Consider the following 10,806-nt stretch of genomic DNA (forward strand, 5'->3'; position numbering starts at 1 on the left):
TATAAGAATGTATCACGGGATTTGTGTAGCGTCATGAGATGTTGCGTGGTAGTGACATGGATGCGCTACTCCTCTCTTGATATTTATGTATGTGCAAGTGATTATATGCTTTGACTCTTTATTTGATTGTGCATGTACACAACATGTTTTGAAACGATGAAGCCAATTTTAGTACATAGTGCCTTTTCAGCCTATTCGATATAATATCAGAGTTTGGAAAATCGAAATTAGTTTTTATGAAAGTAACTACTGATTTGAAAATATTTTTATTGAAAATATGAGCATGCACGGGCCCTCAGATTTCATATTGGTCAGTCCGTTTTTCGACTCAATCCAGTCCAGCTTCGAGCTCAATTTAGCCTTCTATACGATCCCGTCAGTGGAAGTCCTAGAGTTGGCTTTGATTTGATATGGGTGATCTAACGCAAGAGTTGACTTGAGCAGAGTAACGAGTGTTTACTCATGACTTTCTATTGTTATTTTAGCAGAATGACAGCCCCATTAGATATGTAAATTCTGTTAATAATTCGGCGTAATGATCACCTATTTTCATTTTTCAAGTATTTATTTTAACATGGTAATGATCTATGACATTTATAATAGGAGATTTAGAGTTACCGGGCCTTTCGGATTATTTCGACACGGTCAAGGAGAGTAGCCCGATTGCCAATATCTCCAAGAATTGCTTCGGACCTACGAAAGAAAACCAAAACCAAGTGAGTATCAAAACTTAAGAGTGTCTTTCGAATCACAAGAGAGACGTTAGAACTCACCATGAAGAAAATGAAGGGGGTGGGGCACCTTATTTTGGCCGGCCCACCCGTAAGCTGGATTGGGGTACCTATCTTAGGAGGAATTGAGTATGGCGCCCCTGATTCACCGTGTATCGAGAATGGCTCCAAGCTCACGGTGAGCCGGGAATGAAGTGTCTAGGCTCATGGTGAGCGGGATCGGGAGCAAGTCTGGTCGGGTCACCTAGAGCCAAGTTTCTCCAATTCATGTCAAGGTGAGTCGGAGCAGCTAACGTACCACGATCCAATTCCTTGTTTTGAAGTGTTTTTTTTATCTTAATAAGCCTGTAACTTATGCGTCTGATATTGGATTTGCGTGATTCTTATGCAATTAGAAAGCTTGTGATCTCTACTTTTTAGATATGTGCTAGAATAACATTATCAGCATAGGGTTTTTTTTTTTGGTCGAATGCATAGGGAGTTTAAGTGAGGGCTTTTGCCGTGTTTTGATAGCTGAGACGACCGAACTGCAATTGGTCGTTGAAAACTTAAAAGGAAGTCTTGAGAGGTAATTACGATACGGCCAATCCACTCATGGATTGTTTTGAGTTAATTTTTCTTTCGGAGTTCCGGTCAGAGTGTCGAATTTTGTCTTCAAGCAACTCGCTTTTGGTACTTTTATTTATATTTCATCTTTTTTATGGTTTTTTTCCTTAGGAGAGTTTAAACCAAATTTTGACTTGTGATTCCTCATTCATTTTGAACCCTAATGATCTGATTCTTGATGCGTGAGAAAGCTCTTGACTTGAATTTTATGAAAATCACTTTGAATTGGGAAAGTAGCATGACTTTGCTAACGTCATCATGATCGGACAGTTCAAAATAAAAGATGCGATATGTCATGATTCGAGCGTCATATTGGAGTAAATTGGGTATTGCCGGGAAGATCTTGACGAATACTACCGAATTACACCATCTAATTGGGTGTACGGTGAACTTTTACCTCGAGTCATAGTTGATCAAACTTTGGTCAACTCTGAAAATTCTTAGGTCAAAATTGACGTGACTACACTCCTTTGACGGATTTAAAAGGCCTCGAAACTTGATTTGCACGTTGGAGTCTTTCTCTGGGCCAAAAGAGACGTTGAAAGGTCTATTCTTACTTCACAACGTCTACCTAGAGCTAAATAATTAATTTCCCAAAATAAATAAAACTGTCTATGTGAACTTATTAGACACTTCATCTACTTAGCCAAAAATGCCAAACCCCATCTAATTTCATCAGAACGTTTGTCTGTGATTTTCAAGGTCTGAAATTGGCTTGAAAGCACCGTTTGAATTTGAATCAAATTGACATAGAGCTAGGTTTTCATTTTCAGATACATGGTGTGTTGTCCACTCTGTCAATAACGTCAACTTTCTTTACTATGTAGTTCATCCAGATTAGACGATATCACCTAATCCCACTTTGTTCACATACTGCACTTAGGTCCTTCCAAGGATATTGATGTACCTTTGTTCCAACAAGGTTCTTCCAACTCTAGCACTTTCTACTTAGTATCTCAATCTCCATTTGTATCGGCCATCTCCTCATTGCAAAAGACATCAAATGGGGATGTCACGCTAATTGAACGCGATATGCGCACTCCCCTTAGCTTATTCAAATGCTCGGACACCGGACCGAACAAGGTCAGGAATCACATTCCCCATCCCCACCCCAATGCCCCGTGTAGGGTGGGGCAAGGTACATCCCCGTTGGGGACGGGGTGCCTCGTGGTGAACCTTGCCCCATCGCAATTTTTTAGTTAACTTGTTTAATAAAAATTATATATGAAAAACATATAACTATTTTAAATTTCATAATAATTATATTACTCTAGATTTGGGAATATTGTCTAAAATATCCTAAATCTATTGAACTTTTACCAATTCAATCATAAACATTTTAATTTTGTCAATCGAATCATAAACATTTTCACGTTTTGCCAATTGAGTCAATCCAGTCAATTTTAGCAGGAAATTGCCAACATGGACGCTGACCGTCCTACATGGCACGGCCGGCACTGATGTGGACAAATTTAATATATTTTTTTCGAAATTTTTAATTATATATTTTTATTTTTTCTTCTTTTTTCTTTCTTTTCGTTTTTCTTCTTCCAAGTCTGGCGAGGGTCGCTAGCCGGTCATAGGTAAGGGCCGACTAACCCTTGCTGGCCACTGGGTGAGGGCGACGACCTTCACCCGCGGCCAGCAACCCTCACCGAACTTGGAAGAAGAACAAGAAAAAGAAAGAAAGAAAGAAAAAAAGAAAGAAAAAAGAAGGAAAAAAATAATTAGAAGATTTCAAAAAATTATATTAAAATAATTTAAAAATTGTCCACATTAGCACTAGTCGTCCTACGTGGCACTACCAACGTCGAAGTCAGTGATTTCCGGCTAAAATTAGCCGGATTGACTCAATTGGTAAAATGTGAAAATGTTTAGGATTTAATGGCAAAATTAAAATGTTGATGACTGAATAAGCAAAAGTGCAATAGGTTTAGGACTTTTTGGACAATTTTCTCATCTAGATTTGTTAGTAATATATATAAATGTTTGGACCTTACCCTACTTATTTATATTAATTATTTAATTTTTTTTGTATTGGTTACATAATAAGGTTTAAATTTATTTTATTGAAATTAAAATTAAGGGGGCAACTTATTATAATAATTACATTTGACAACAATATGTAGTTTTAACGTACTACTTGCAATTAAGATGTATTGGATTGATTAAACATATGGTGTGTATTTTTTTGAAAAGTTATCCAGGGTCGGATTAATTAGGGGTGAGCGGTTTCAGGTTCCGTATAGGTTCCACCTGAAACCTGGAACCTACATGTTGGAACCAGTTCCTTATTTTTTGAAATTTGAAACATACCCTGCATATCCTGAAACCTACCTTGTCACAGGTTCCAAGGTCAGTTCCAGGGTCTACCCATGTTCCACCTGTGTTATTAATTGAACGATTGCAGTCACCACCACTTGCAGCTACAATTCACTGACCACAACTTATATTTAGATAAAAAAAAATGAAACATTAATGAAATAAAAGTATTAGTCTTAAAATGGAAGTTCAGACTAGTGGTTCCGAATTATATACTCATCATTAGACACAATGGAATACCATAAGATCGCGCGAAAATATAAACAAAAAAAAACACAAAAGCTCGTTCCAAGTCCAGGTTCTACCTACCTAGAACCTGACAGACCTGGAACCTACCCGTCCAAATATGTTTCTCAATTTTCGAAATAAAAAACCTACTTTGCATATATTAAAACCTGGAACCGAATAGATTTTTATCGGTTCGATTTTCAGGTGCCAGATTCTACCTAGAACTACAATTATCCCTATGATTAACGGGTCCCCCTCCATATTCCTCACGAGGCACGGATTATAGGTGTGCTATGCCCATCCCTATTGGGCGGCGGCTTTCCAACATTTTTGTTGGGTAGTGCCTAGAGAGCTAGGCCATTCCCAGCACGTTGCCGAGCAGGCCAACACGCGGGAGCATTGCCCAACACGTTGCCATTATTGTTATCTTTTGTTTTACCAAATTATATTGGATAAACTACGGTGAACCAAACAAGAAGTTTGCAACTTTCTTTTCTTATCTGCAGTAGAATATTTAAATATTAAACGGCACCTTCATTTAACATATTAAACTTACTTTATACGTACAAAACTCTCCTTTTATTCTTTGTTTGCACGAGAGTGAGAGAGATGGCTCACGCCAATCTCATCGAGAGGAGTTTCATTGCGACGGCCATTGTTGCGACATGCCACGTGCTTTGCCTTCCTCCACCTAGTGACAAGATCGTCGCCATTGCATGATGTAAATTGGCGAAGAGCATTAACCATGCTTCAATAATGTACCTGCTATAAAACGTTACTTGTTTTTTCATCTACTTGGCCTCTGTTTTAACAATTTTAGAAAATTTCTTGAGTTTGTTGTACAGAAAATAGATTAGTCAAGGATAATATATTATAAGCCAATGGAAAATGCACCTTCGAAATAGGGAAATATGACTTCTTCTTCTTCTTTTTAAAAGGCATCTTAAAGTCAATCTGTCTTTGATTCATATTGAAACCTTCGTAGAGGCAATATATTTCACAGCAAGGCTAAAACTTGCATGCTCGACTAGTACGGGTGACCGAAAATTTGAAAAAGATCACATAAATCACCATTTATGCTTCCTTCGAAAACTGGTGAATCTGTGCCACATTTACCTTGAACTAATTTTTATGTCACAAAAAATCTTAAATTGGTACACACGTGCTATATTTACCTTAAATTAGTGCACCAGTGCCACATTTACCTACGAAAAAGTCTTATATTTATCACAATTTGGAGTAAATGTGACACAGGTATATTAGTTTGGTTTAAATGTGGTACAAGTGTACTAGTTTTGGTAAATATGGCATAAGTGCGCTAGCTTGTGAGTTTCTGAGACACAAAAATTAGTTTGGGGTAAATGTGACAAATGTGTTTCAGTTTGAAGTTTTTGGTGGTATTAACCCTAAAATTTATTTGCATTTGTTCATGCGTGCTCCTTTGTGCACAAACTGCTTTTTCGTGCACCTCATAAAATCCTCATGCATGGTGCAAAATGTAGATGTGTATTCTTGTCCTTTTATTTTCATGACATAATTGTTACGGCTAGTTTTATCACCTAGAGAGGGGTGAATAGGTGATTTTACAAATTGAATGATTTAAACGTGCGGAATGAATATAGTCGAGGTCAACTACTCATATGAACAATATCAGATGGATGCGTATGACAAACTTGTTGTCGTCAGATGATTGCGTCTGATGACTAAAATGATGTTCTGATGAACTTGTTTAACAGATATGTATGCAGTATAATATCAGCAATAATAAATAAAAGTTTAGGGATAGAGAATACTGCACACAGATCTTTATAGTGGTTCGGCTTTATCAAGCCTACGTCCACTCTCCACGCTAGCAGCATATTGGCTGTGTTTCACTATTGAATTACCATAAGATTACAAGAGCAGTGCTTATCAGATGATAGACTGCACTATCACGTACGCTCTTCATTCAAGTAATTTTCTTTCTAAAGTCACAACGTGGAATACAGTAATAACAAGTGTGTAAGATCGAAGCTCTATTCAAACTTTGGAATTCTCGATTCTGGTTCTTCTTCTTGTACGACGTTTGCACTCCTTTTATACTCCTCCATTTCCAATCTATCCGTTGGATAATCTTCAGAGGATTGATCTCCAAATCAAACCGTTGGAGAAAACTTCTCAAAAGAAAATGCATAGCCGTTAGAAGAAGAACCATTATCTCCAGGTGATTTGATCGCCCATACAATCAAATCAAGGTTTCCATAAGTATAATTCTTTGTGTTTAAAGAACGATCTTGTGATTGCCAATCAGGATATCTTGAGATATCAGTTTGATTATCCTGCATAAACTTGCCAAAAATAACACTTATTAAATCTGATGAGTAATTTTGAGTCTGATGACAAAGTCCTTTCATTGACTAATTCTGATGACTCAGCATTTACCTACATCAAATAACTTAAGTGTAATTCTGGTCAGTAAAAAATTATTTTGTCATTCTTCAAAACTAATGAGGGATTTTTCTCAACATTCTCCCCCTTTTCGATGATGACAAAACTGTTCATATGCTTTAGAAATATTTATGTGAACAAAATAGACTATTCAGAGGATATGACATTTAAAACATATAAAGCAGTGTTAACTTCTGAAATTAGCATAATATTCCAATATATCAGTTCATTCTGCCTGTCACGCCCCGCACCCTACGAGCGCGCGGTCATCCCTTGGTGGTCGATCATTGAACGCGACGTCCCAGGACGCGTCGCCGACCCAAATGAAACACCCAACAATAAAAGCAAGCGGAAGCGAAACTAATTAACCCAGACAATAAACAACGACAAAGGGATAGTGCGAAACAATAATTGCATACCAACATAAAATAGTCACTATACAAAACGATAACTCGGGCTACCAATTTAGAACCACAGTTTTCAAAAGGGGGCGGTGGTTGACAAACTTATCTCCTCTACAAAAGGTACTCAAAAGACGGGGTAAATGATCTATTCTTCAATCCCCGTGGTGCTCGCGCGGCGTCTCCGAATCGATTACGGTCGCGGATCTGAAATGGTTATATAATAACCGTGAGAACGAGTCTCAATAAGCAACCCCTAAACCCCACGTAGGCCAATGCGTACCTGACAAGTCATACATGCAATCTACCCCATAACATATAAAATTCGCATAATTGTACTTACCTCGTCATCAAGTCCATGCCAACTCTACACGTTGGTCGTCACGTGATAAGGCAATAATATTAATTAAATAACACATCACAAATCGCTCAAACACCAACCACGCTTTCACTCAATCACTCAAACTAATTCAACAGTCAATTCAATCACACTCATTCGCATGCGTGGCCGAGCAACTTTCTCACGACCTCCCGGGTCCTTTCACACGGCCGCGTCAACACGCCTCGAGACCGGCCCTCGGATCAAGCCGGGCTCGGTCCGCGTAACCACGCCTCGGGACATTTCTTTCGACCCGCGTAACCACGCCTCGGTCCTTACTTGCCTTTCTAGCCACACCCGCGTAACCACGCCTCGGGTTGGCAGCCCCGAGATCAAGCCGGGCTCGGTCCCGCGTAACCACGCCTCAGGACATTTCTCTCGACCCGCGTAACCACGCCTCGGGTCCTTACTTGCCTTTCTAGCCACACCCGCGTAACCACGCCTCGGGTTGGCAGCCCTCGAGATCAAGCCGGGCTTCGTCCCTCACTGGACATTTCACACTTTCCCACGACCCGCGCTACTGCGCCTCAGGTCAGCCCTCAGATCAAGCCGGGCTTTTCTCATGCACATGCACCACAATACAAAATTTACCATGCTCTTAGTCATATAAATCAATTTCAATCACCACCCTTTCACCAATGTCAATCTAGCACGCCACATCGTCAACTCAATTCATGCTCCCCACATCGTCCACCGACCCAACATTCATGTCGGCACATTCAATTAATTCAATTCACCCACAAGCGCCACAACCATTCGATCAGGCATATTTATCTCATAAATCACTAAATTAGTCACACAATTACCGCCACAATAATTCACAAATTGAGCACAATCGGTGAAATTAGCCCACGCCTAATTAAATTCCTAAGCCGGTACTAAATTTCACCCTAAACGAGTCTAAAAATACCCAAAGTACTAGGTAGGGTTTAGGAAGTCACTTACTTGGTTTTGGCCGGAGAAAATCGGCTCGGGCCTAAAATGGCCCGGGTGAACAAGGCCGAACTAGGCGCGGGCACGGGCCAACGGGCGCGGTGGCCGGCCAACGCGGCACAATGGCCGGACGCGCGCCCGGGCGCGGGCGAACGGACGGGCGACGCGCCTAGTCGGACGGGCGCGCGCCTGGTCGGACAGGCACGGCGCCGGGCGAGCTCGGCCACGGCGCTCGGCCATGGGCACGACCCTCGGCCACGGGCACAAGGCTCGGCCACGGGCTCGGGAACGGGCACGGCGACGGGCGCGCGGCTTGGTCGCGTGGGCGACGAGGCGGCCACGGCACGGGTGGTGGTCGGGCGGCGGCCGGCGGCGGGCGACGCGGCGGCGACGAGCGGCGGTGAGTGAACAGGGAGAAAGAGAGTGAGCCGGGGGTGAGGGTGAGGGTGAGGGTGAGGGAGAGAGGGATCGGGGTTGAGGAGGAGAGATGGCGGACCGTGGCGTGTGGTGGCCAGGCGGCAGCGATGGAGGAGCCGGCGGCGAGCAGCAGCGAGGGGACAGGCTGCGGCGCGTGCGGCGACGACTGCAGCAGCGGCGGTGGGACGGCACGGGACGGTCGAGCTCGAGGTCGGCGAGCTCCCAGTGCACGAACAAGCGAGCGGCGAAGGCGACGGGCGAGCTCCGCGCGGCGGCGGCGAGAGGGGGCGGGGCGAGGCAAGCGCCGGCCGAGACGAGCGCGTGGCGGCGAGCCGAGCTCACGCGTTCGGGAGGAGGAGAAGGCAGGGTCGGGCGAGGCTACGGGCGACACGGCTGCGCGGCGACGGCGCGGGGAGGACAGGCGGCATCGGCGGGCGAGGTGGGGTGGCGTTGGACGGAGGCGGAACGGCGGTCGAACAGCGGTCGGCGAGCGGGGCACGGCGGAGCGAACCAGACGCCCGCGAGGAACAACGAAGAAGAAGAAGAGAAGAAAGAAAAGAAAAGGAAAAAGGAGGAGAGAGAAAAGAGAGAGGGATGGGTCTGCATGGCTTAATGGGAGGGACGTGCACGCAAGGGGAGACGCGGCGGAGGAGAGAGAGAGAGAGAGAGAGAGAGAGAGAGAGAGAGAGAGAGAGAGAGAGAGAGAGAGAGAGAGAGACGTGCGCGAGAGGGACGTTGCAGGGGTGGGTGGCGCGGCGCGGAGGAGAAAGGAGAGAGAAAGAAAAAGCTAATATTTATCCTCGAGCGCGAACCAACGGACACGGTTCAAACTAAATATTATTCTAAGCTGTCGCGATTCAAACCCGGAAAAGATCTAAGCTGTCCCCGAAAAATCCCAAACAATAATATAAGACAACGGGCCAAAATAAAATAACTCGAAACACACTACGAGGGAGGTCTACTACCCAAATTCGCACCGTCCAAAAATCCACTTTCTCACTATTCCTAATCACCTCGACGCTGGCCACAATAATATCGACACCGTCCAATTTATTTCGTCCCGAAGCTCTCGAAAATCGATCGCCAAGGTCGGGGTCTAAATAACGGCCAAATTCGATCGAATGCGATTCTAGCGAAATCTCAAGGTTTAAAAATAATAACCGGGAGTGATCGGTTCCGGCGAGATTTTTACTATAAGCGCACTGACGAAATACCCGTTTTATAAATCCCAAAAATGGGCCAAAATTCGGAATGTCACACTGCCGCTCACGCCACATTTGCATTCATAATTTGTATAATACTTCTCCCCTTTTTTGACATCAGCAGAAAGGATTAGTACCGGATAATAGCATAATCAATAAGAGTTCAACATAAGAGTTTAACAACCAGTTTTGAATCACAATTGAATATCCAAAGTTCACACCAAGTCGAAACACATAAAAAACAAGTATCAAGCGAGGAAACTTTTCTCAGATTATCTCGGAGAGATTATCTCCCCCTTTTTAATGGTGACAAAACTTTCCATACAGATATATAGATTTTGAGATAATTTTGAGAAATATGATCAAACATATAATGTAGCAAATATTCAACATATTCTATATGAGCAAAAATGAGATTTTTAAACTCTGTTCATGAATAAAATAAGGCACACAATATGATTTACATTTAAGCGAAGCGCAAAATCTGAACCATAAAAATCTGAATCACAGTCTGTCTCTTTTCCTTTGCATCCAATAGTCTGCATATCAAAACATATCATGTCTGCATATTTGAGCATATCAAAGCATATCATATCTGCATATTTCTCCCTCTTTTTGTCAACATCACAAAAAGATATAATCACAGCTCAATATTATGCATCAAGTAAATATAATTAACTAATAAGCACGTATGCATATTTACATTCTCTCCCCCTTTTTGTCATAATCAAGTAGCGATAATAATGAAGGGTATCACGTAGAGAATATACAATAAGCTCATATTCACATACTATCTTCAAAATATATTTAGCATTTATTCATCATTTTTCACGAACATAACATATATTCAATATAGCTCATGTTCTATAGAATCAAATATCATATATATCAACGAACACGGGTGCACATAATAAATTTTACAATCTTTTTGTCATGATAAAACGATAATGTAAATAAGAGATTTGTATATGACAAAAAAAAAGGGAAATATAAGAAATACTAACCTTGATTATGCAGAACTTAGCAAGTTCATACGTTACCTTTTCTTGCATAGTAATCAAGAGCGATAGAAATTAAATCGACTTTATCAGGGTTTTCCCATACTTGATCTATGCTCCCCCCCTCAATTTGATGCCATTTTGAGATGATTCCCATTTCTT

The sequence above is a fragment of the Syzygium oleosum genome, unplaced genomic scaffold (genome assembly GCF_021117445.2).
Source record: "Syzygium oleosum isolate NSW1041296 unplaced genomic scaffold, Sole_v2.1 Sole_v2.61, whole genome shotgun sequence".
Classification (NCBI taxonomy): Eukaryota; Viridiplantae; Streptophyta; class Magnoliopsida; order Myrtales; family Myrtaceae; genus Syzygium; species Syzygium oleosum.